This window comes from Hemitrygon akajei, chromosome 8, assembly GCF_048418815.1.
Source record: "Hemitrygon akajei chromosome 8, sHemAka1.3, whole genome shotgun sequence".
NCBI lineage: Eukaryota > Metazoa > Chordata > Chondrichthyes > Myliobatiformes > Dasyatidae > Hemitrygon > Hemitrygon akajei.
The window spans coordinates 176169244-176197078 of NC_133131.1; the positions used below are offsets into that span (position 1 = coordinate 176169244).

General features: G+C 53.3%; 1 protein-coding gene across 1 annotated transcript in view; it reads right to left on the bottom strand.

The window, feature by feature from the left end:
- LOC140732474 (ranBP-type and C3HC4-type zinc finger-containing protein 1-like) overlaps window positions 1–27835 on the bottom strand; it is a 219914-nt gene that overhangs the window by 108714 nt on the left and 83365 nt on the right.

Genomic DNA, 27835 nt, shown 5'->3' on the forward strand with positions numbered 1-27835 from the left:
TTTCAGACACACAGAATTATTCCCTGGTCCCACTGACACCAGCTGGGGTTTCAGACACACAGAATTATTCCCTGGTCCTACCGACACCAGCTGGGGTTTCAGACACACAGAATTATTCCCTGGTCCCTGGTCCTGCCAACACCAGCTGGGGTTTCAGACACACAGAATTATTCCCTGGTCCCAGGTCCTGCAAAGAACAGCTGGGGTTTCAGACACACAGAATTATTCCCTGGTCCCACTGACACCAGCTAGGGTTTCAAACACACAGAATTATTCCCTGGTCCCTGGTCCCGCCAACACAAGCTGGGGTTTCAGACACACAGAATTATTCCCTGGTCCCTGGTCCTGCCAACACCAGCTGGGGTTTCAGACACACAGAACTATTCCCTGGTCCCTGGTCCCACCGACACCAGCTGGGGTATCAGACACATAGAATTATTCCCTGGTCCCACCGACACCAGCTGGGGTTTCAGACACACAGAAATATTCCCTGGTCCCACTGACACCAGCTGGGGTTTCAGACCCACAGAATTATTTCCTGGTCCCACCGACACCAGCTGGGGTTTCAGACACACAGAATTATTCCCTGGTCCCACCGACACCAGCTGGGGTTTCAGACACACAGAATTATTTCCTGGTCCCACCGACAACAGCTGGGGTTTCAGACACACAGAATTATTCCCTGGTCCCACTGACACCAACTGGGGTTTCAGACACATAGAATTATTCCCTGGTCCCACCGACACCAGCTGGGGTTTCAGACACACAGAATTATTCCCTGGTCCTACTGACACCAGCTGGGGTTTCAAACACACAGAATTATTCCCTGGTCCCTGGTCCCGCCAAAACCAGCTGGGGTTTCAGACACACAGAATTATTACCTGGTCCCAGCGACACCAGCTGCGTTTCAGACACACAGAATTATTCCCTGGTCCCTGGTCCTGCCAACTCCAGCTGGGGTTTCAGACACACAGAATTATTCCCTGGTCCCAGGTCCTGCCAACACCAGCTGGGGTTACAGACACATAGAATTATTCCCTGGTCCCACCGTCACCAGCTGGGCTTTCAAACACACAGAATTATTCCCTGGTCCCTGGTCCCACCAACACCAGCTGGGGTTTCAGACACACAGAATTATTCCCTGGTCCTGGTCCCACCGACACCAGCTGGGGTATCAGACACACAGAATTATTCCCTGGACCCACCGACACCAGCTAGGGTTTCAGACACACAGAATTATTCCCTGGTCCCACTGACACCAGCTGGGGTTTCAGACACACAGAATTATTCCCTGGTCCTACCGACACCAGCTGGGGTTTCAGACACACAGAATTATTCCCTGGTCCCTGGTCCTGTCAACACCAGCTGGGGTTTCAGACACACAGAATTATTCCCTGGTCCCTGGTCCTGCCAACACCAGCTGGGGTTTCAGACACACAGAATTATTCCCTGGTCCCAGGTCCTGCAAAGAACAGCTGGGGTTTCAGACACACAGAATTATTCCCTGGTCCCACTGACACCAGCTAGGGTTTCAAACACACAGAATTATTCCCTGGTCCCTGGTCCCGCCAACACAAGCTGGGGTTTCAGACACACAGAATTATTCCCTGGTCCCTGGTCCTGACAACACCAGCTGGGGTTTCAGACACATAGAATTATTCCCTGGTCCCACCTATACCAGCTGGAGTTTCAGACACACAGAATTATTCCCTGGTCCCTGGTCCTGCCAACACCAGCTGGGGTTTCAGACACACAGAATTATTCCCTGGACCCACCGACACCAGCTAGGGTTTCAGACACACAGAATTATTCCCTGGTCCCACTGACACCAGCTGGGGTTTCAGACACACAGAATTATTCCCTGGTCCTTGGTCCCACCGACACCAGATGGTGTTTCAGACACACAGAATTAATCCCTTGTCCCACCGACACCAGCTGGGGTTTCAGACACACAGAATTATTCCCTGGTCACACTGACACCAGCTGGGGTTTCAGACACACAGAATTATTCCCTGGTCCCACCGACACCAGCTGGGGTTTCAGACACACAGAATTATTCCCTGGTCACACTGACACCAGCTGGGGTTTCAGACACACAGAATTATTCCCTGGTCACACTGACACCAGCTGGGGTTTCAGACACACAGAGTTATTCCCTGGTCCCACCGACACCAGCTAGGGTTTCAGACACACAGAATTATTCCCTGGTCCCACTGACAGCAGCTGGGGTTTCAGACACACAGAATTATTCCCTGGTCCCACCGACACCAGAGGGGTTTCAGACACACAGAATTATTCCTTGGTCCCACTGACACCAGCTGGGGTTTCAGACACACAGAATTATTCCCTGGTCCCTGGTCCCACCGACACCAGCTGGGGTTTCAGACACACAGAATTATTCCCTGGTCCCACCGACACCAGCTGGGGTTTCAGACACACAGAATTATTCCTTGGTCCCACTGACACCAGCTGGGGTTTCAGACACACAGAATTATTCCCTGGTCCCTGGTCCCACCGACACCAGCTGGGGTTTCAGACACACAGAATTATTCCCTGGTCCCACCGACACCAGCTGGGGTTTCAGACACACAGAATTATTCCCTAGTCCCACCAACACCAGCTGGGGTTTCAGACACACAGAATTATTCCCTGGTCTCACCGACACCAGCTGGGGTTTCAGACACACAGAATTATTCCCTGGTCCCTGGTCCCAGTGACACCAGCTGGGATTTCAGACACACAGAATTATTCCCTGGTCCCACTGACACCAGCTGGGGTTTCAGACACACAGAATTATTCCCTGGTCCTGCCAACACCAGCTGGGGTTTCAGACACACAGAATTTTTCCCTGGTCCCTGGTCCCACCGACACCAGCTGGGGTTTCAGACACACAGAATTATTCCCTGGTCCCACTGACACAAGTTGGGGTTTCAGACACACAGAATTATTTCCTGGTCCCTGGTCCCACCGACACCAGCTGGGGTTTCAGACACAGAATTATTCCCTGGTCGCACTGACACCAGCTGGGGTTTCAGACACAGAGAATTATTCCCTGGTCCCACTGACACCAGCTGCGGTTTCAGACACACAGAATTATTCCCTGGTCCCTCCGACACCAGCTGGGGTTTCAGACACACAGAATTATTCCCTGGTCCCACTGACACCGGCTGGGGTTTCAGACACACAGAATTATTCCCTGGTCCCTGGTCCCACCGACACCAGCTCGGGTTTCAGACACACAGCATTATTCCCTGGTCCCACCGACACCAGCTGGGGTTTGAGACGCACAGAATTATTCCCTGGTCCCACTGACACCAGCTGGGGTTTCAGACACACAGGATTATTCCCTGGTCTCACCGACACCTGCTGGGGTTTCAGACACACAGAATTATTCCCTGGTCCCACAGACACCAGCTGGGGTTTCAGACACATAGAATTATTCCCTGGTCCCTGGTCCTGCCAACACCAGCTGGGGTTTCAGACACACAGAATTATTCCCTGGTCTAGGTCCTGACAACACCAGCTGGGGTTTCAGACACATAGAATTATTTCCTGGTTCCTGGTTCCGCCAACACCAGCTGGGGTTTCAGACGCACAGAATTATTCCCTGGTCCCACCGACACCAGCTGGGGTTTCAGACACACAGAATTATTCCCTGGACCCACCAACGCCAGCTGGGGTTTCAGACACATAGAATTATTCCCTGGTCCCTGGTCCTGACAACACCAGCTGGGGTTTTAGACACACAGAATTATTCCCTGGTCCCTGGTCCTGCCAACACCAGCTGGGGTTTCAGACACACAGAATTATTCCCTGGTCTAGGTCCTGACAACACCAGCTGGGGTTTCAGACACAAAGAATTATTCCCTGGTCCCACCGACACCAGCTGGGGTTTCAGACACGCGGAATTATTCCCTGGTCCCACTGACACCAGCTGGGGTTTCAGACACACAGAATTATTCCCTGGTCCCTCCGACACCAGCTGGGGTTTCAGACATACAGAATTATTCGCTGGTCCCACTGACACCAGCTGGGGTTTCAGACACACAGAATTATTCCCTGGTCCCTCCGACACCAGCTGGGGTTTCAGACACACAGAATTATTCCCTGGTCCCACTGACACCAGCTGGGGTTTCAGACACACAGAATTATTCCCTGGACCCACCAACGCCAGCTGGGGTTTCAGACACATAGAATTATTCCCTGGTCCCTGGTCCTGACAACACCAGCTGGGGTTTTAGACACACAGAATTATTCCCTGGTCCCTGGTCCTGCCAACACCAGCTGGGGTTTCAGACACAAAGAATTATTCCCTGGTCCCACCGACACCAGCTGGGGTTTCAGACACGCGGAATTATTCCCTGGTCCCACTGACACCAGCTGGGGTTTCAGACACACAGAATTATTCCCTGGTCCCACTGACACCAGCTGGGGTTTCAGTCACACAGAATTATTCCCTGGTTCCTGGTCCCACTGACACCAGCTGGGGTTTCAGACACACAGAATTATTCCCTGGTCCTGCCAACACCAGCTGGGGTTTCAGACACACAGAATTATTCCCTGGTCCCTGGTCCCACCGATACCAGCTGGGGTTTCAGACACACAGAATTATTCCCTGGTCTCACCGACACCAGCTGGGGTTTCAGACACACAGAATTATTCCCTGGTCCTACCGACACCAGCTGGGGTTTCAGACACACAGAATTATTCCCTGGTCCCACTGACACCAGCTGGGGTTTCAGACACACAGAATTATTCCCTGGTCCCACCGACACCAGCTGGTGTTTCGGACACACAGAATTATTCCCTGGTCCCACTGACACCAGCTGGGGTTTCAGACACACAGAATTATTCCCTGGTCCCACTGACACCAGCTGGGGTTTCAGACACACAGAATTATTCCCTGGTCCCTGGTCCCACCGACACCAGCTGGGGTTTCAGACACACAGAATTATTCCCTGGTCCCACCGACACCAGCTGGGGTTTCAGACACACAGAATTATTCCCTGGTCCCACCAACACCAGCTGGGATTTCAGACACACAGAATTATTCTCTGGTCCCTGGTCCCACCGACACCAGCTGGGGTTTCAGACACACAGAATTATTCCCTGGTCCCTGGTCCCACCAACACCAGCTGGGGTTTCAGACACACTGAATTATTCCCTGGTCCCACCGAGACCAGCTGGGGTTTCAGACACACAGAATTATTCCCTGGTCCCACCGAGACCAGCTGGGGTTTCAGACACACAGAATTATTCCCTGGTCCCATTGACACCAGCTGGGGTTTCAGACACACAGAATTATTCCCGGGTCCCAGGTCCTACCGACAGCAGCTGGGGTTTCAGACACACAGCATTATTCCCTGGTCCCACCGACACCAGCTGGGGTTTGAGACGCACAGAATTATTCACTGGTCCCACTGACACCAGCTGGGGTTTCAGATACACAGGATTATTCCCTGGTCTCACCGACACCAGCTGGGGTTTCAGACACACAGAATTATTCCCTGGTCCCACAGACACCAGCTGGGGTTTCAGACACACAGAATTATTCCCTGGTCCCTGGTCCCACCGACACCAGCTGGGGTTTCAGACACACAGAATTATTCCCTGGTCCCTGGTCCTACCGACACCAGCTGGTGTTTCAGACACACAGAATTATTCCCTGGTCCCACTGACACCAGCTGGGGTTTCAGACACACAGAATTATTCCCTGGTCCCTGGTCCCACCGAGACTAGCTGGGGTTTCAGACACACAGAATTATTCCCTGGTCCCTGGTCCTGCCAACACCAGCTGGGGTTTCAGACACACAGAATTATTCCCTGGTCCCAGGTCCTGCAAAGAACAGCTGGGGTTTCAGACACACAGAATTATTCCCTGGTCCCACTGACACCAGCTAGGGTTTCAAACACACAGAATTATTCCCTGGTCCCTGGTCCCGCCAACACAAGCTGGGGTTTCAGACACACAGAATTATTCCCTGGTCCCTGGTCCTGACAACACCAGCTGGGGTTTCAGACACATAGAATTATTCCCTGGTCCCACCTATACCAGCTGGAGTTTCAGACACACAGAATTATTCCCTGGTCCCTGGTCCTGCCAACACCAGCTGGGGTTTCAGACACACAGAATTATTCCCTGGACCCACCGACACCAGCTAGGGTTTCAGACACACAGAATTATTCCCTGGTCCCACTGACACCAGCTGGGGTTTCAGACACACAGAATTATTCCCTGGTCCTTGGTCCCACCGACACCAGATGGTGTTTCAGACACACAGAATTAATCCCTTGTCCCACCGACACCAGCTGGGGTTTCAGACACACAGAATTATTCCCTGGTCACACTGACACCAGCTGGGGTTTCAGACACACAGAATTATTCCCTGGTCCCACCGACACCAGCTGGGGTTTCAGACACACAGAATTATTCCCTGGTCACACTGACACCAGCTGGGGTTTCAGACACACAGAATTATTCCCTGGTCACACTGACACCAGCTGGGGTTTCAGACACACAGAGTTATTCCCTGGTCCCACCGACACCAGCTAGGGTTTCAGACACACAGAATTATTCCCTGGTCCCACTGACAGCAGCTGGGGTTTCAGACACACAGAATTATTCCCTGGTCCCACCGACACCAGAGGGGTTTCAGACACACAGAATTATTCCTTGGTCCCACTGACACCAGCTGGGGTTTCAGACACACAGAATTATTCCCTGGTCCCTGGTCCCACCGACACCAGCTGGGGTTTCAGACACACAGAATTATTCCCTGGTCCCACCGACACCAGCTGGGGTTTCAGACACACAGAATTATTCCTTGGTCCCACTGACACCAGCTGGGGTTTCAGACACACAGAATTATTCCCTGGTCCCTGGTCCCACCGACACCAGCTGGGGTTTCAGACACACAGAATTATTCCCTGGTCCCACCGACACCAGCTGGGGTTTCAGACACACAGAATTATTCCCTAGTCCCACCAACACCAGCTGGGGTTTCAGACACACAGAATTATTCCCTGGTCTCACCGACACCAGCTGGGGTTTCAGACACACAGAATTATTCCCTGGTCCCTGGTCCCAGTGACACCAGCTGGGATTTCAGACACACAGAATTATTCCCTGGTCCCACTGACACCAGCTGGGGTTTCAGACACACAGAATTATTCCCTGGTCCTGCCAACACCAGCTGGGGTTTCAGACACACAGAATTTTTCCCTGGTCCCTGGTCCCACCGACACCAGCTGGGGTTTCAGACACACAGAATTATTCCCTGGTCCCACTGACACAAGTTGGGGTTTCAGACACACAGAATTATTTCCTGGTCCCTGGTCCCACCGACACCAGCTGGGGTTTCAGACACAGAATTATTCCCTGGTCGCACTGACACCAGCTGGGGTTTCAGACACAGAGAATTATTCCCTGGTCCCACTGACACCAGCTGCGGTTTCAGACACACAGAATTATTCCCTGGTCCCTCCGACACCAGCTGGGGTTTCAGACACACAGAATTATTCCCTGGTCCCACTGACACCGGCTGGGGTTTCAGACACACAGAATTATTCCCTGGTCCCTGGTCCCACCGACACCAGCTCGGGTTTCAGACACACAGCATTATTCCCTGGTCCCACCGACACCAGCTGGGGTTTGAGACGCACAGAATTATTCCCTGGTCCCACTGACACCAGCTGGGGTTTCAGACACACAGGATTATTCCCTGGTCTCACCGACACCTGCTGGGGTTTCAGACACACAGAATTATTCCCTGGTCCCACAGACACCAGCTGGGGTTTCAGACACATAGAATTATTCCCTGGTCCCTGGTCCTGCCAACACCAGCTGGGGTTTCAGACACACAGAATTATTCCCTGGTCTAGGTCCTGACAACACCAGCTGGGGTTTCAGACACATAGAATTATTTCCTGGTTCCTGGTTCCGCCAACACCAGCTGGGGTTTCAGACGCACAGAATTATTCCCTGGTCCCACCGACACCAGCTGGGGTTTCAGACACACAGAATTATTCCCTGGACCCACCAACGCCAGCTGGGGTTTCAGACACATAGAATTATTCCCTGGTCCCTGGTCCTGACAACACCAGCTGGGGTTTTAGACACACAGAATTATTCCCTGGTCCCTGGTCCTGCCAACACCAGCTGGGGTTTCAGACACACAGAATTATTCCCTGGTCTAGGTCCTGACAACACCAGCTGGGGTTTCAGACACAAAGAATTATTCCCTGGTCCCACCGACACCAGCTGGGGTTTCAGACACGCGGAATTATTCCCTGGTCCCACTGACACCAGCTGGGGTTTCAGACACACAGAATTATTCCCTGGTCCCTCCGACACCAGCTGGGGTTTCAGACATACAGAATTATTCGCTGGTCCCACTGACACCAGCTGGGGTTTCAGACACACAGAATTATTCCCTGGTCCCTCCGACACCAGCTGGGGTTTCAGACACACAGAATTATTCCCTGGTCCCACTGACACCAGCTGGGGTTTCAGACACACAGAATTATTCCCTGGACCCACCAACGCCAGCTGGGGTTTCAGACACATAGAATTATTCCCTGGTCCCTGGTCCTGACAACACCAGCTGGGGTTTTAGACACACAGAATTATTCCCTGGTCCCTGGTCCTGCCAACACCAGCTGGGGTTTCAGACACAAAGAATTATTCCCTGGTCCCACCGACACCAGCTGGGGTTTCAGACACGCGGAATTATTCCCTGGTCCCACTGACACCAGCTGGGGTTTCAGACACACAGAATTATTCCCTGGTCCCACTGACACCAGCTGGGGTTTCAGTCACACAGAATTATTCCCTGGTTCCTGGTCCCACTGACACCAGCTGGGGTTTCAGACACACAGAATTATTCCCTGGTCCTGCCAACACCAGCTGGGGTTTCAGACACACAGAATTATTCCCTGGTCCCTGGTCCCACCGATACCAGCTGGGGTTTCAGACACACAGAATTATTCCCTGGTCTCACCGACACCAGCTGGGGTTTCAGACACACAGAATTATTCCCTGGTCCTACCGACACCAGCTGGGGTTTCAGACACACAGAATTATTCCCTGGTCCCACTGACACCAGCTGGGGTTTCAGACACACAGAATTATTCCCTGGTCCCACCGACACCAGCTGGTGTTTCGGACACACAGAATTATTCCCTGGTCCCACTGACACCAGCTGGGGTTTCAGACACACAGAATTATTCCCTGGTCCCACTGACACCAGCTGGGGTTTCAGACACACAGAATTAATCCCTGGTCCCTGGTCCCACCGACACCAGCTGGGGTTTCAGACACACAGAATTATTCCCTGGTCCCACCGACACCAGCTGGGGTTTCAGACACACAGAATTATTCCCTGGTCCCACCAACACCAGCTGGGATTTCAGACACACAGAATTATTCTCTGGTCCCTGGTCCCACCGACACCAGCTGGGGTTTCAGACACACAGAATTATTCCCTGGTCCCTGGTCCCACCAACACCAGCTGGGGTTTCAGACACACTGAATTATTCCCTGGTCCCACCGAGACCAGCTGGGGTTTCAGACACACAGAATTATTCCCTGGTCCCACCGAGACCAGCTGGGGTTTCAGACACACAGAATTATTCCCTGGTCCCATTGACACCAGCTGGGGTTTCAGACACACAGAATTATTCCCGGGTCCCAGGTCCTACCGACAGCAGCTGGGGTTTCAGACACACAGCATTATTCCCTGGTCCCACCGACACCAGCTGGGGTTTGAGACGCACAGAATTATTCACTGGTCCCACTGACACCAGCTGGGGTTTCAGATACACAGGATTATTCCCTGGTCTCACCGACACCAGCTGGGGTTTCAGACACACAGAATTATTCCCTGGTCCCACAGACACCAGCTGGGGTTTCAGACACACAGAATTATTCCCTGGTCCCTGGTCCCACCGACACCAGCTGGGGTTTCAGACACACAGAATTATTCCCTGGTCCCTGGTCCTACCGACACCAGCTGGTGTTTCAGACACACAGAATTATTCCCTGGTCCCACTGACACCAGCTGGGGTTTCAGACACACAGAATTATTCCCTGGTCCCTGGTCCCACCGAGACTAGCTGGGGTTTCAGACACACAGAATTATTCCCTGGTCCCTGGTCCCACCGACACCAGTTGGGGTTTCAGACATACAGAATTATTCCCTGGTCCCAGTGACACCAGCTGGGATTTCAGACACACAGAATTATTCCCTGGTCCCACTGACACCAGCTGGGGTTTCAGACACACAGAATTATTCCCTGGTCCTGCCAACACCAGCTGGGGTTTCAGACACACAGAATTATTCCCTGGTCCCTGGTCCCACCGACACCAGCTGGGGTTTCAGACACACAGAATTATTCCCTGGTCCCACTGACACCAGCTGGGGTTTCAGACACACAGAATTATTTCCTGGTCCCTGGTCCCACCGACACCAGCTGGGGTTTCAGACACACAGAATTATTCCCTGGTCCCACTGACACCAGCTGGGGTTTCAGTCACACAGAATTATTCCCTGGTTCCTGGTCCCACCGACACCAGCTGGGGTTTCAGACACACAGCATTATTCCCTGGTCCCACCGACACCAGCTGGGGTTTGAGACGCACAGAATTATTCCCTGGTCCCACTGACACCAGCTGGGGTTTCAGACACACAGGATTATTCCCTGGTCTCACCGACACCAGCTGGGGTTTCAGACACACAGAATTATTCCCTGGTCCCACAGACACCAGCTGGGGTTTCAGACACACAGAATTATTCCCTGGTCCCTGGTCCCACCGACACCAGCTGGGGTTTCAGACACACAGAATTATTCCCTGGTCCCTGGTCCCACCGAGACTAGCTGGGGTTTCAGACACACAGAATTATTCCCTGGTCCCTGGTCCCACCGACACCAGCTGGGGTTTCAGACATACAGAATTATTCCCTGGTCCCAGTGACACCAGCTGGGGTTTCAGGGACACAGAATTATTCCCTGGTCCCACTGACACCAGCTGGGGTTTCAGACACACAGAATTATTCCCTGGTCCTGCCAACACCAGCTGGGGTTTCAGACACACAGAATTATTCCCTGGTCCCTGGTCCCACCGATACCAGCTGGGGTTTCAGACACACAGAATTATTCCCTGGTCTCACCGACACCAGCTGGGGTTTCAGACACACAGAATTATTCGCTGGTCCGACCGACACCAGCTGGGGTTTCAGACACACAGAATTATTCCCTGGTCCCTGGTCCGACTGACACCAGCTGGGGTTTCAGACACACAGAATTATTCCCTGGTCCTACCGACACCAGCTGGGGTTTCAGACACACAGAATTATTCCCTGGTCCCACTGACACCAGCTGGGGTTTCAGACACACAGAATTATTCCCTGGTCCCACCGACACCAGCTGGTGTTTCGGACACACAGAATTGTTCCCTGGTCACACTGACACCAGCTGGGGTTTCAGACACACAGAATTATTCCCTGGTCCCACTGACACCAGCTGGGGTTTCAGACACACAGAATTATTCCCTGGTCCCTGGTCCCACCGACACCAGCTGGGGTTTCAGACACACAGAATTATTCCCTGGTCCCACCGACAGCAGCTGGGGTTTCAGACACACAGAATTATTCCCTGGTCCCACCAACACCAGCTGGGGTTTCAGACACACAGAATTATTCTCTGGTCCCTGGTCCCACCGACACCAGCTGGGGTTTCAGACACACAGAATTATTCCCTGGTCCCTGGTCCCACCAACACCAGCTGGGGTTTCAGACACACTGAATTATTCCCTGGTCCCACCGAGACCAGCTGGGGTTTCAGACACACAGAATTATTCCCTGGTCCCACCGAGACCAGCTGGGGTTTCAGACACACAGAATTATTCCCTGGTCCCATTGACACCAGCTGGGGTTTCAGACACACAGAATTATTCCCTGGTCCCTGGTCCCACCGAGACCAGCTGGGGTTTCAGACACACAGAATTATTCCCTGGTCCCATTGACACCAGCTGGGGTTTCAGACACACAGAATTATTCCCTGGTCCCTGGTCCCACCGACACCAGCTGGGGTTTCAGACACACAGAATTATTCCCTGGTCCCACTGACACCAGCTGGGGTTTCAGACACACAGAATTATTCCCTGGTCCCACCGACACCAGCTGTGGTTTCAGACACACAGAATTATTCCCGGGTCCCTGGTCCTACCGACAGCAGCTGGGGTTTCAGACACACAGCATTATTCCCTGGTCCCACCGACACCAGCTGGGGTTTGAGACGCACAGAATTATTCCCTGGTCCCACTGACACCAGCTGGGGTTTCAGATACACAGGAATTTTCCTTGGTCTCACCGACACCAGCTGGGGTTTCAGACACACAGAATTATTCCCTGGTCCCACAGACACCAGCTGGGGTTTCAGACACACAGAATTATTCCCTGGTCCCTGGTCCCACCGACACCAGCTGGGGTTTCAGACACACAGAATTATTCCCTGGTCCCTGGTCCTACCGACACCAGCTGGTGTTTCAGACACACAGAATTATTCCCTGGTCCCACTGACACCAGCTGGGGTTTCAGACACACAGAATTATTCCCTGGTCCCTGGTCCCACCGAGACTAGCTGGGGTTTCAGACACACAGAATTATTCCCTGGTCCCTGGTCCCACCGACACCAGTTGGGGTTTCAGACATACAGAATTATTCCCTGGTCCCAGTGACACCAGCTGGGATTTCAGACACACAGAATTATTCCCTGGTCCCACTGACACCAGCTGGGGTTTCAGACACACAGAATTATTCCCTGGTCCTGCCAACACCAGCTGGGGTTTCAGACACACAGAATTATTCCCTGGTCCCTGGTCCCACCGACACCAGCTGGGGTTTCAGACACACAGAAATATTCCCTGGTCCCACTGACACCAGCTGGGGTTTCAGACACACAGAATTATTTCCTGGTCCCTGGTCCCACCGACACCAGCTGTGGTTTCAGACACACAGAATTATTCCCTGGTCGCACTGACACCAGCTGGGGTTTCTGACACAGAGAATTATTCCCTGGTCCCACTGACACCAGCTGCGGTTTCAGACACACAGAATTATTCCCTGGTCCCTCCGACACCAGCTGGGGTTTCAGACACACAGAATTATTCCCTGGGCCCTGGTCCTGTCAACACCAGCTGGGGTTTCAGACACACAGAATTATTCCCTGGTCCCAGTGACACCAGCGGCGGTTTCAGACACACAGAATTATTCCCTGGTCCCACCGACACCAGCTGGGGTTTGAGACGCACAGAATTATTCCCTGGTCCCACTGACACCAGCTGGGGTTTCAAACACACAGGATTATTCCCTGGTCTCACCGACACCAGCTGGGGTTTCAGACACACAGAATTATTCCCTGGTCCCACAGACACCAGCTGGGGTTTCAGACACACAGAATTATTCCCTGGTCCCTGGTCCTGCCAATACCAGCTGGGGTTTCAGACACATAGAATTATTTCCTGGTTCCTGGTTCCGCCAACACCAGCTGGGGTTTCAGACGCACAGAATTATTCCCTGGTCCCACCGACACCAGCTGGGGTTTCAGACACACAGAATTATTCCCTGGACCCACCAACGCCAGCTGGGGTTTCAGACACATAGAATTATTCCCTGGTCCCTGGTCCTGACAACACCAGCTGGGGTTTTAGACACACAGAATTATTCCCTGGTCCCTGGTCCTGCCAACACCAGCTGGGGTTTCAGACACACAGAATTATTCCCTGGTCTAGGTCCTGACAACACCAGCTGGGGTTTCAGACACATAGAATTATTCCCTGGTCCCACCGACACCAGCTGGGGTTTCAGACACGCGGAATTATTCCCTGGTCCCACTGACACCAGCTGGGGTTTCAGACACAGAGAATTATTCCCTGGTCCCACTGACACCAGCTGGGGTTTCAGACACACAGAATTATTCCCTGGTCCCTCCGACACCAGCTGGGGTTTCAGACACACAGAATTATTCCCTGGTCCCACTGACACCAGCTGGGGTTTCAGTCACACAGAATTATTCCCTGGTTCCTGGTCCCACCGACACCAGCTGGGGTTTCAGACACACAGCATTATTCCCTGGTCCCACCGACACCAGCTGGGGTTTGAGATGCACAGAATTATTCCCTGGTCCCACTGACACCAGCTGGGGTTTCAGACACACAGGATTATTCCCTGGTCTCACCGACACCAGCTGGGGTTTCAGACACACAGAATTATTCCCTGGTCCCACAGACACCAGCTGGGGTTTCAGACACACAGAATTATTCCCTGGTCCCTGGTCCCACCGACACCAGCTGGGGTTTCAGACACACAGAATTATTCCCTGGTCCCTGGTCCCACCGACACCAGCTGGGGTTTCAGACACACAGAATTATTCCCTGGTCGCACTGACACCAGCTGGGGTTTCAGACACACAGAATTATTCCCTGGTCCCTGGTCCCACCGAGACTAGCTGGGGTTTCAGACACACAGAATTATTCCCTGGTCCCTGGTCCCACCGACACCAGCTGGGATTTCAGACATACAGAATTATTCCCTGGTCCCAGTGACACCAGCTGGGGTTTCAGACACACAGAATTATTCCCTGGTCCCACTGACACCAGCTGGGGTTTCAGACACACAGAATTATTCCCTGGTCCCAGTGACACCAGCTGGGGTTTCAGACACACAGAATTATTCCCTGGTCCCTGGTCCCACCGACACCAGCTGGGGTTTCATACACACAGAATTATTCCCTGGTCCCACTGACACCAGCTGGGGTTTCAGACAGACAGAATTATTCCCTGGTCCCTGGTCCCACCGACACCAGCTGGGGTTTCAGACACACAGAATTATTCCCTGGTCCCACTGACACCAGCTGGGGTTTCAGACACAGAGAATTATTCCCTGGTCCCAATGACACCATCTGGGGTTTCAGACACACAGAATTATTCCCTGGTCCCTCCGACACCAGCTGGGGTTTCAGACACACAGAATTATTCCCTGGTCCCACTGACACCAGCTGGGGTTTCAGTCACACAGAATTATTCCCTGGTCCCACTGACACCAGCTGGGGTTTCAGACACACAGAATTATTCCCTGGTCCCTGGTCCCACCGACACCAGCTGGGGTTTCAGACACACAGAATTATTTCCTGGTCCCTGGTCCCACCGACACCAGATGGGGTTTCAGACACACAGAATTAGTCCCTGGTCCCACCGACACCAGCTGGGGTTTCAGACACACAGAATTATTCCCTGGTCCCACTGACACCAGCTGGGGTTTCAGACACACAGAATTATTCCCTGGTCCCACTGACAGCAGCTGGGGTTTCAGACACACAGAATTATTCCCTGGTCCCTGGTCCCACCGATACCAGCTGGGGTTTCAGACACACAGAATTATTCCCTGGTCTCACCGACACCAGCTGGGGTTTCAGACACACAGAATTATTCGCTGGTCCCACCGACACCAGCTGGGGTTTAAGACACACAGAATTATTCCCTGGTCCCTGGTCTCACTGACACCAGCTGGGGTTTCAGACACACAGAATTATTCCCTGGTCCTACCGACACCAGCTGGGGTTTCAGACACACAGAATTATTCCCTGGTCCCACTGACACCAGCTGGGGTTTCAGACACACAGAATTATTCCCTGGTCCCACCGACACCAGCTGGTGTTTCGGACACACAGAATTATTCCCTGGTCCCACTGACACCAGCTGGGGTTTCAGACACACAGAATTATTCCCTGGTCCCTGGTCCCACCGACACCAGCTGGGGTTTCAGACACACAGAATTATTCCCTGGTCCCTGGTCCCACTGACACCAGCTGGGGTTTCAGACACACAGAATTATTCCCTGGTCCCACCGACACCAGCTGAGGTTTCAGACGCACAGAATTATTCCCTGGTCCCACCGACAGCAGCAGGGGTTTCAGACACACAGCATTATTCCCTGGTCCCACCGACACCAGCTGGGGTTTGAGACGCACAGAATTATTCCCTGGTCCCACTGACACCAGCTGGGTTTCAGACACACAGGATTATTCCCTGGTCTCACCGACACCAGCTGGGGTTTCAGACACACAGAATTATTCCCTGGTCCCACAGACACCAGCTGGGGTTTCAGACACACAGAATTATTCCCTGGTCCCTGGTCCCACCGACACCAGCTGGGGTTTCAGACACACAGAATTATTCCCTGGTCCCTGGTCCCACCGACACCAGCTGGCGTTTCAGACACACAGAATTATTCCCTGGTCCCACTGACACCAGCTGGGGTTTCTGACACACAGAATTATTCCCTGGTCCCTGGTCCCACCGAGACTAGCTGGGGTTTCAGACACACAGAATTATTCCCTGGTCCCTGGTCCCACCGACACCAGCTGGGGTTTCAGACATACAGAATTATTCCCTGGTCCCACTTACACCAGTTGGGGTTTCAGACACACAGAATTATTCCCTGGTCCCAGTGACACGAGCTGGGGTTTCAGACACACAGAATTATTCCCTGGTCCTGCCAACACCAGCTGGGGTTTCAGACACACAGAATTATTCCCTGGTCCCTGGTCCCACCGACACCAGCTGGGGTTTCAGACACACAGAATTATTCCCTGGTCCCACTGACACCAGCTGGGGTTTCAGACACACAGAATTATTCCATGGTCCCTGGTCCCACCGACACCAGCTGGGGTTTCAGACACACAGAATTATTCCCTGGTCGCACTGACACCAGCTGGGGTTTCAGACACAGAGAATTATTCCCTGGTCCCACTGACACCAGCTGGGGTTTCAGACACACAGAATTATTCCCTGGTCCCTCCGACACCAGCTGGGGTTTCAGACACACAGAATTATTCCCTGGTCCCACTGACACCAGCTGGGGTTTCAGTCACACAGAATTATTCCCTGGTCCCTGGTCCCACCGACACCAGCTGGGGTTTCAGACACACAGCATTATTCCCTGGTCCCACCAACACCAGCTGGGGTTTGAGACGCACAGAATTATTCCCTGGTCCCACTGACACCAGCTGGGGTTTCAGACACACAGGATTATTCCCTGGTCTCACCGACACCAGCTGGGGTTTCGGACACACAGAATTATTCCCTGGTCCCACAGACATCAGCTGGGGTTTCAGACACACAGAATTATTCCCTGGTCCCTGGTCCCACCGACACCAGCTGGGGTTTCAGACACACAGAATTATTCCCTGGTCCCTGGTCCCACCGACTCCAGCTGGGGTTTCAGACACACAGAATTATTCCCTGGTCGCACTGACACCAGCTGGGGTTTCAGACACACAGAATTATTCCCTGGTCCCTGGTCCCACCGAGACTAGCTGGGGTTTCAGACACACAGAATTATTCCCTGGTCCCTGGTCCCACCGACACCAGCTGGGGTTTCAGACATACAGAATTATTCCCTGGTCCCAGTGACACCAGCTAGGGTTTCAGACACACAGAATTATTCCCTGGTCCCACTGACACCAGCTGGGGTTTCAGACACACAGAATTATTCCCTGGTCCTGCCAACACCAGCTGGGGTTTCAGACACACAGAATTATTCCCTGGTCCCTGGTCCCACCGATACCAGCTGGGGTTTCAGACACACAGAATTATTCCCTGGTCTCACCGACACCAGCTGGGGTTTCAGACACACAGAATTATTCGCTGGTCCCACCGACACCAGCTGGGGTTTCAGACACACAGAATTATTCCCTGGTCCCTGGTCCCACTGACACCAGCTGGGGTTTCAGACACACAGAATTATTCCCTGGTCCTACCGACACCAGCTGGGGTTTCAGACACACAGAATTATTCCCTGGTCCCACCGACACCAGCTGGGGTTTCAGACACACAGAATTATTCCCTGGTCCCACCGACACCAGCTGGTGTTTCGGACACACAGAATTATTCCCTGGTCCCACTGACACCAGCTGGGGTTTCAGACAGACAGAATTATTCCCTGGTCCCACTGACACCAGCTGGGGTTTCAGACACACAGAATTATTCCCTGGTCCCTGGTCCCACCGACACCAGCTGGGGTTTCAGACACACAGAATTATTCCCTGGTCCCACCGACACCAGCTGGGGTTTCAGACAGACAGAATTATTCCCTGGTCCCACCAACACCAGCTGGGGTTTCAGACACACAGAATTATTCTCTGGTCCCTGGTCCCACCGACACCAGCTGGGGTTTCAGACACACAGAATTATTCCCTGGTCCCTGGTCCCACCAACACCAGCTGGGGTTTCAGACACACTGAATTATTCCCTGGTCCCACCGAGACCAGCTGGGGTTTCAGACACACAGAATTATTCCCTGGTCCCATTGACACCAGCTGGGGTTTCAGACACACAGAATTATTCCCTGGTCCAACCGACACCAGCTGTGGTTTCAGACACACAGAATTATTCCCGGGTCCCTGGTCCTACCGACACCAGCTGGGGTTTCAGACACACAGAATTATTCCCTGGTCCCACCGAGACCAGCTGGAGTTTCAGACACACAGAATTATTCCCTGGTCCCTGGTCCCACCGAGACTAGCTGGGGTTTCAGACACACAGAATTATTCCCTGGTCCCTGGTCCCACCGACACCAGCTGGGGTTTCAGACATACAGAATTATTCCCTGGTCCCAGTGACACCAGCTGGGGTTTCAGACACACAGAATTATTCCCTGGTCCCACTGACACCAGCTGGGGTTTCAGACACACAGAATTATTCCCTGGTCCTGCCAACACCAGCTGGGGTTTCAGACACACAGAATTATTCCCTGGTCCCTGGTCCCACCGACACCAGCTGGGGTTTCAGACACACAGAATTATTCCCTGGTCCCACTGACACCAGCTGGGGTTTCAGACACACAGAATTATTCCCTGGTCCCTGGTCCCACCGACACCAGCTGGGGTTTCAGACACACAGAATTATTCCCTGGTCCCACTGACACCAGCTGGGGTTTCAGACACAGAGAATTATTCCCTGGTCCCAATGACACCAGCTGGGGTTTCAGACACACAGAATTATTCCCTGGTCCCTCCGACACCAGCTGGGGTTCAGACACACAGAATTATTACCTGGTCCCACTGACACCAGCTGGGGTTACAGTCACACAGAATTATTCCCTGGTCCCTGGTCCCACCGACACCAGCTGGGGTTTCAGACACACAGAATTATTCCCTGGTCCCACCGAGACCAGCTGGAGTTTCAGACACACAGAATTATTCCCTGGTCCCTGGTCCCACCGAGACTAGCTGGGGTTTCAGACACACAGAATTATTCCCTGGTCCCTGGTCCCACCGACACCAGCTGGGGTTTCAGACATACAGAATTATTCTCTGGTCCCTGGTCCCACCGACACCAGCTGGGGTTTCAGACACACAGAATTATTCCCTGGTCCCTGGTCCCACCAACACCAGCTGGGGTTTCAGACACACTGAATTATTCCCTGGTCCCACCGAGACCAGCTGGGGTTTCAGACACACAGAATTATTCCCTGGTCCCACCGAGACCAGCTGGGGTTTCAGACACACAGAATTATTCCCTGGTCCCACTGACACCAGCTGGGGTTTCAGACACACAGGATTATTCCCTGGTCTCACCGACACCAGCTGGGGTTTCAGACACACAGAATTATTCCCTGGTCCCACAGACATCAGCTGGGGTTTCAGACACACAGAATTATTCCCTGGTCCCTGGTCCCACCGACACCAGCTGGGGTTTCAGACACACAGAATTATTCCCTGGTCCCTGGTCCCACCGACTCCAGCTGGGGTTTCAGACACACAGAATTATTCCCTGGTCGCACTGACACCAGCTGGGGTTTCAGACACACAGAATTATTCCCTGGTCCCTGGTCCCACCGAGACTAGCTGGGGTTTCAGACACACAGAATTATTCCCTGGTCCCTGGTCCCACCGACACCAGCTGGGGTTTCAGACATACAGAATTATTCCCTGGTCCCAGTGACACCAGCTAGGGTTTCAGACACACAGAATTATTCCCTGGTCCCACTGACACCAGCTGGGGTTTCAGACACACAGAATTATTCCCTGGTCCTGCCAACACCAGCTGGGGTTTCAGACACACAGAATTATTCCCTGGTCCCTGGTCCCACCGATACCAGCTGGGGTTTCAGACACACAGAATTATTCCCTGGTCTCACCGACACCAGCTGGGGTTTCAGACACACAGAATTATTCGCTGGTCCCACCGACACCAGCTGGGGTTTCAGACACACAGAATTATTCCCTGGTCCCTGGTCCCACTGACACCAGCTGGGGTTTCAGACACACAGAATTATTCCCTGGTCCTACCGACACCAGCTGGGGTTTCAGACACACAGAATTATTCCCTGGTCCCACCGACACCAGCTGGGGATTCAGACACACAGAATTATTCCCTGGTCCCACCGACACCAGCTGGTGTTTCGGACACACAGAATTATTCCCTGGTCCCACTGACACCAGCTGGGGTTTCAGACAGACAGAATTATTCCCTGGTCCCACTGACACCAGCTGGGGTTTCAGACACACAGAATTATTCCCTGGTCCCTGGTCCCACCGACACCAGCTGGGGTTTCAGACACACAGAATTATTCCCTGGTCCCACCGACACCAGCTGGGGTTTCAGACAGACAGAATTATTCCCTGGTCCCACCAACACCAGCTGGGGTTTCAGACACACAGAATTATTCTCTGGTCCCTGGTCCCACCGACACCAGCTGGGGTTTCAGACACACAGAATTATTCCCTGGTCCCTGGTCCCACCAACACCAGCTGGGGTTTCAGACACACTGAATTATTCCCTGGTCCCACCGAGACCAGCTGGGGTTTCAGACACACAGAATTATTCCCTGGTCCCACCGAGACCAGCTGGGGTTTCAGACACACAGAATTATTCCCTGGTCCCATTGACACCAGCTGGGGTTTCAGACACACAGAATTATTCCCTGGTCCAACCGACACCAGCTGTGGTTTCAGACACACAGAATTATTCCCGGGTCCCTGGTCCCTCCGACACCAGCTGGGGTGTCAGACACACAGAATTATTCCCTGGTCCCACCGAGACCAGCTGGAGTTTCAGACACACAGAATTATTCCCTGGTCCCTGGTCCCACCGACACCAGCTGGGGTTTCAGACACACAGAATTATTCCCTGGTCCCACTGACACCAGCTCGGGTTTCAGACACACAGAATTATTCCCTGGTCCCTGGTCCCACCGACACCAGCTGGGGTTTCAGACACACAGAATTATTCCCTGGTCGCACTGACACCAGCTGGGGTTTCAGACACAGAGAATTATTCCCTGGTCCCACTGACACCAGCTGGGGTTTCAGACACACAGAATTATTCCCTGGACCCTCCGACACCAGCTGGGGTTTCAGACACACAGAATTATTCCCTGGTCCCTGGTCCCACCGACACCAGCTGGGGTTTCAGACACACAGAATTATTCCCTGGTCCCTGGTCCCACTGACACCAGCTGGGGTTTCAGACACACAGAATTATTCCCTGGTCCCACCGACAGCAGCAGGGGTTTCAGACACACAGCATTATTCCCTGGTCCCACCGACACCAGCTGGGGTTTGAGACGCACAGAATTATTCCCTGGTCCCACTGACACCAGCTGGGTTTCAGACACACAGGATTATTCCCCGGTCTCACCGACACCAGCTGGGGTTTCAGACACACAGAATTATTCCCTGGTCCCACAGACACCAGCTGGGGTTTCAGACACACAGAATTATTCCCTGGTCCCTGGTCCCACCGACACCAGCTGGGGTTTCAGACACACAGAATTATTCCCTGGTCCCTGGTCCCACCGACACCAGCTGGCGTTTCAGACACACAGAATTATTCCCTGGTCCCACTGACACCAGCTGGGGTTTCAGACACACAGAATTATTCCCTGGTCCCTGGTCCCACCGAGACTAGCTGGGGTTTCAGACACACAGAATTATTCCCTGGTCCCTGGTCCCACCGACACCAGCTGGGGTTTCAGACATACAGAATTATTCCCTGGTCCCACTGACACCAGTTGGGGTTTCAGACACACAGAATTATTCCCTGGTCCCACTGACACGAGCTGGGGTTTCAGACACACAGAATTATTCCCTGGTCCTGCCAACACCAGCTGGGGTTTCAGACACACAGAATTATTCCCTGGTCCCTGGTCCCACCGACACCAGCTGGGGTTTCAGACACACAGAATTATTCCCTGGTCCCACTGACACCAGCTGGGGTTTCAGACACACAGAATTATTCCCTGGTCCCTGGTCCCACCGACACCAGCTGGGGTTTCAGACACACAGAATTATTCCCTGGTCGCACTGACACCAGCTGGGGTTTCAGACACAGAGAATTATTCCCTGGTCCCACTGACACCAGCTGGGGTTTCAGACACACAGAATTATTCCCTGGTCCCTCCGACACCAGCTGGGGTTTCAGACACACAGAATTATTCCCTGGTCCCACTGACACCAGCTGGGGTTTCAGTCACACAGAATTATTCCCTGGTCCCTGGTCCCACCGACACCAGCTGGGGTTTCAGACACACAGCATTATTCCCTGGTCCCACCAACACCAGCTGGGGTTTGAGACGCACAGAATTATTCCCTGGTCCCACTGACACCAGCTGGGGTTTCAGACACACAGGATTATTCCCTGGTCTCACCGACACCAGCTGGGGTTTCGGACACACAGAATTATTCCCTGGTCCCACAGACATCAGCTGGGGTTTCAGACACACAGAATTATTCCCTGGTCCCTGGTCCCACCGACACCAGCTGGGGTTTCAGACACACAGAATTATTCCCTGGTCCCTGGTCCCACCGACTCCAGCTGGGGTTTCAGACACACAGAATTATTCCCTGGTCGCACTGACACCAGCTGGGGTTTCAGACACACAGAATTATTCCCTGGTCCCTGGTCCCACCGAGACTAGCTGGGGTTTCAGACACACAGAATTATTCCCTGGTCCCTGGTCCCACCGACACCAGCTGGGGTTTCAGACATACAGAATTATTCCCTGGTCCCAGTGACACCAGCTAGGGTTTCAGACACACAGAATTATTCCCTGGTCCCACTGACACCAGCTGGGGTTTCAGACACACAGAATTATTCCCTGGTCCTGCCAACACCAGCTGGGGTTTCAGACACACAGAATTATTCCCTGGTCCCTGGTCCCACCGATACCAGCTGGGGTTTCAGACACACAGAATTATTCCCTGGTCTCACCGACACCAGCTGGGGTTTCAGACACACAGAATTATTCGCTGGTCCCACCGACACCAGCTGGGGTTTCAGACACACAGAATTATTCCCTGGTCCCTGGTCCCACTGACACCAGCTGGGGTTTCAGACACACAGAATTATTCCCTGGTCCTACCGACACCAGCTGGGGTTTCAGACACACAGAATTATTCCCTGGTCCCACCGACACCAGCTGGGGTTTCAGACACACAGAATTATTCCCTGGTCCCACCGACACCAGCTGGTGTTTCGGACACACAGAATTATTCCCTGGTCCCACTGACACCAGCTGGGGTTTCAGACAGACAGAATTATTCCCTGGTCCCACTGACACCAGCTGGGGTTTCAGACACACAGAATTATTCCCTGGTCCCTGGTCCCACCGACACCAGCTGGGGTTTCAGACACACAGAATTATTCCCTGGTCCCACCGACACCAGCTGGGGTTTCAGACAGACAGAATTATTCCCTGGTCCCACCAACACCAGCTGGGGTTTCAGACACACAGAATTATTCTCTGGTCCCTGGTCCCACTGACACCAGCTGGGGTTTCAGACACACAGAATTATTCCCTGGACCCTCCGACACCAGCTGGGGTTTCAGACACACAGAATTATTCCCTGGTCCCTGGTCCCACCGACACCAGCTGGGGTTTCAGAAACACAGAATTATTCCCTGGTCCCTGGTCCCACTGACACCAGCTGGGGTTTCAGACACACAGAATTATTCCCTGGTCCCACCGACAGCAGCAGGGGTTTCAGACACACAGCATTATTCCCTGGTCCCACCGACACCAGCTGGGGTTTGAGACGCACAGAATTATTCCCTGGTCCCACTGACACCAGCTGGGTTTCAGACACACAGGATTATTCCCTGGTCTCACCGACACCAGCTGGGGTTTCAGACACACAGAATTATTCCCTGGTCCCACAGACACCAGCTGGGGTTTCAGACACACAGAATTATTCCCTGGTCCCTGGTCCCACCGACACCAGCTGGGGTTTCAGACACACAGAATTATTCCCTGGTCCCTGGTCCCACCGACACCAGCTGGCGTTTCAGACACACAGAATTATTCCCTGGTCCCACTGACACCAGCTGGGGTTTCAGACACACAGAATTATTCCCTGGTCCCTGGTCCCACCGAGACTAGCTGGGGTTTCAGACACACAGAATTATTCCCTGGTCCCTGGTCCCACCGACACCAGCTGGGGTTTCAGACATACAGAATTATTCCCTGGTCCCACTGACACCAGTTGGGGTTTCAGACACACAGAATTATTCCCTGGTCCCACTGACACGAGCTGGGGTTTCAGACACACAGAATTATTCCCTGGTCCTGCCAACACCAGCTGGGGTTTCAGACACACAGAATTATTCCCTGGTCCCTGGTCCCACCGACACCAGCTGGGGTTTCAGACACACAGAATTATTCCCTGGTCCCACTGACACCAGCTGGGGTTTCAGACACACAGAATTATTCCCTGGTCCCTGGTCCCACCGACACCAGCTGGGGTTTCAGACACACAGAATTATTCCCTGGTCGCACTGACACCAGCTGGGGTTTCAGACACAGAGAATTATTCCCTGGTCCCACTGACACCAGCTGGGGTTTCAGACACACAGAATTATTCCCTGGTCCCTCCGACACCAGCTGGGGTTTCAGACACACAGAATTATTCCCTGGTCCCACTGACACCAGCTGGGGTTTCAGTCACACAGAATTATTCCCTGGTCCCTGGTCCCACCGACACCAGCTGGGGTTTCAGACACACAGCATTATTCCCTGGTCCCACCAACACCAGCTGGGGTTTGAGACGCACAGAATTATTCCCTGGTCCCACTGACACCAGCTGGGGTTTCAGACACACAGGATTATTCCCTGGTCTCACCGACACCAGCTGGGGTTTCGGACACACAGAATTATTCCCTGGTCCCACAGACATCAGCTGGGGTTTCAGACACACAGAATTATTCCCTGGTCCCTGGTCCCACCGACACCAGCTGGGGTTTCAGACACACAGAATTATTCCCTGGTCCCTGGTCCCACCGACTCCAGCTGGGGTTTCAGACACACAGAATTATTCCCTGGTCGCACTGACACCAGCTGGGGTTTCAGACACCCAGAATTATTCCCTGGTCCCTGGTCCCACCGAGACTAGCTGGGGTTTCAGACACACAGAATTATTCCCTGGTCCCTGGTCCCACCGACACCAGCTGGGGTTTCAGACATACAGAATTATTCCCTGGTCCCAGTGACACCAGCTAGGGTTTCAGACACACAGAATTATTCCCTGGTCCCACTGACACCAGCTGGGGTTTCAGACACACAGAATTATTCCCTGGTCCTGCCAACACCAGCTGGGGTTTCAGACACACAGAATTATTCCCTGGTCTCACCGACACCAGCTGGGGTTTCAGACACACAGAATTATTCGCTGGTCCCACCGACACCAGCTGGGGTTTCAGACACACAGAATTATTCCCTGGTCCCTGGTCCCACTGACACCAGCTGGGGTTTCAGACACACAGAATTATTCCCTGGTCCTACCGACACCAGCTGGGGTTTCAGACACACAGAATTATTCCCTGGTCCCACCGACACCAGCTGGGGTTTCAGACACACAGAATTATTCCCTGGTCCCACCGACACCAGCTGGTGTTTCGGACACACAGAATTATTCCCTGGTCCCACTGACACCAGCTGGGGTTTCAGACAGACAGAATTATTCCCTGGTCCCACTGACACCAGCTGGGGTTTCAGACACACAGAATTATTCCCTGGTCCCTGGTCCCACCGACACCAGCTGGGGTTTCAGACACACAGAATTATTCCCTGGTCCCACCGACACCAGCTGGGGTTTCAGACAGACAGAATTATTCCCTGGTCCCACCAACACCAGCTGGGGTTTCAGACACACAGAATTATTCTCTGGTCCCTGGTCCCACCGACACCAGCTGGGGTTTCAGACACACAGAATTATTCCCTGGTCCCTGGTCCCACCAACACCAGCTGGGGTTTCAGACACACTGAATTATTCCCTGGTCCCACCGAGACCAGCTGGGGTTTCAGACACACAGAATTATTCCCTGGTCCCACCGAGACCAGCTGGGGTTTCAGACACACAGAATTATTCCCTGGTCCCACCGACAGCAGCAGGGGTTTCAGACACACAGCATTATTCCCTGGTCCCACCGACACCAGCTGGGGTTTGAGACGCACAGAATTATTCCCTGGTCCCACTGACACCAGCTGGGTTTCAGACACACAGGATTATTCCCTGGTCTCACCGACACCAGCTGGGGTTTCAGACACACAGAATTATTCCCTGGTCCCTGGTCCCACCGACACCAGCTGGGGTTTCAGACACACAGAATTATTCCCTGGTCCCACTGACACCAGCTGGGGTTTCAGACACACAGAATTATTCCCTGGTCCCTGGTCCCACCGACACCAGCTGGGGTTTCAGACACACAGAATTATTCCCTGGTCGCACTGACACCAGCTGGGGTTTCAGACACAGAGAATTATTCCCTGGTCCCACTGACACCAGCTGGGGTTTCAGACACATAGAATTATTCCCTGGTCCCTCCGACACCAGCTGGGGTTTCAGACACACAGAATTATTCCCTGGTCCCTGGTCCCACCGACACCAGCTGGGGTTTTAGACACACAGAATTATTCCCTGGTCCCTGGTCCCACTGACACCAGCTGGGGTTTCAGACACACAGAATTATTCCCTGGTCCCACCGACAGCAGCAGGGGTTTCAGACACACAGCATTATTCCCTGGTCCCACCGACACCAGCTGGGGTTTGAGACGCACAGAATTATTCCCTGGTCCCACTGACACCAGCTGGGTTTCAGACACACAGGATTATTCCCTGGTCTCACCGACACCAGCTGGGGTTTCAGACACACAGAATTATTCCCTGGTCCCACAGACACCAGCTGGGGTTTCAGACACACAGAATTATTCCCTGGTCCCTGGTCCCACCGACACCAGCTGGGGTTTCAGACACACAGAATTATTCCCTGGTCCCTGGTCCCACCGACACCAGCTGGCGTTTCAGACACACAGAATTATTCCCTGGTCCCACTGACACCAGCTGGGGTTTCAGACACACAGAATTATTCCCTGGTCCCTGGTCCCACCGAGACTAGCTGGGGTTTCAGACACACAGAATTATTCCCTGGTCCCTGGTCCCACCGACACCAGCTGGGGTTTCAGACATACAGAATTATTCCCTAGTCCCACTGACACCAGTTGGGGTTTCAGACACACAGAATTATTCCCTGGTCCCACTGACACGAGCTGGGGTTTCAGACACACAGAATTATTCCCTGGTCCTGCCAACACCAGCTGGGGTTTCAGACACACAGAATTATTCCCTGGTCCCTGGTCCCACCGACACCAGCTGGGGTTTCAGACACACAGAATTATTCCCTGGTCCCACTGACACCAGCTGGGGTTTCAGACACACAGAATTATTCCCTGGTCCCTGGTCCCACCGACACCAGCTGGGGTTTCAGACACACAGAATTATT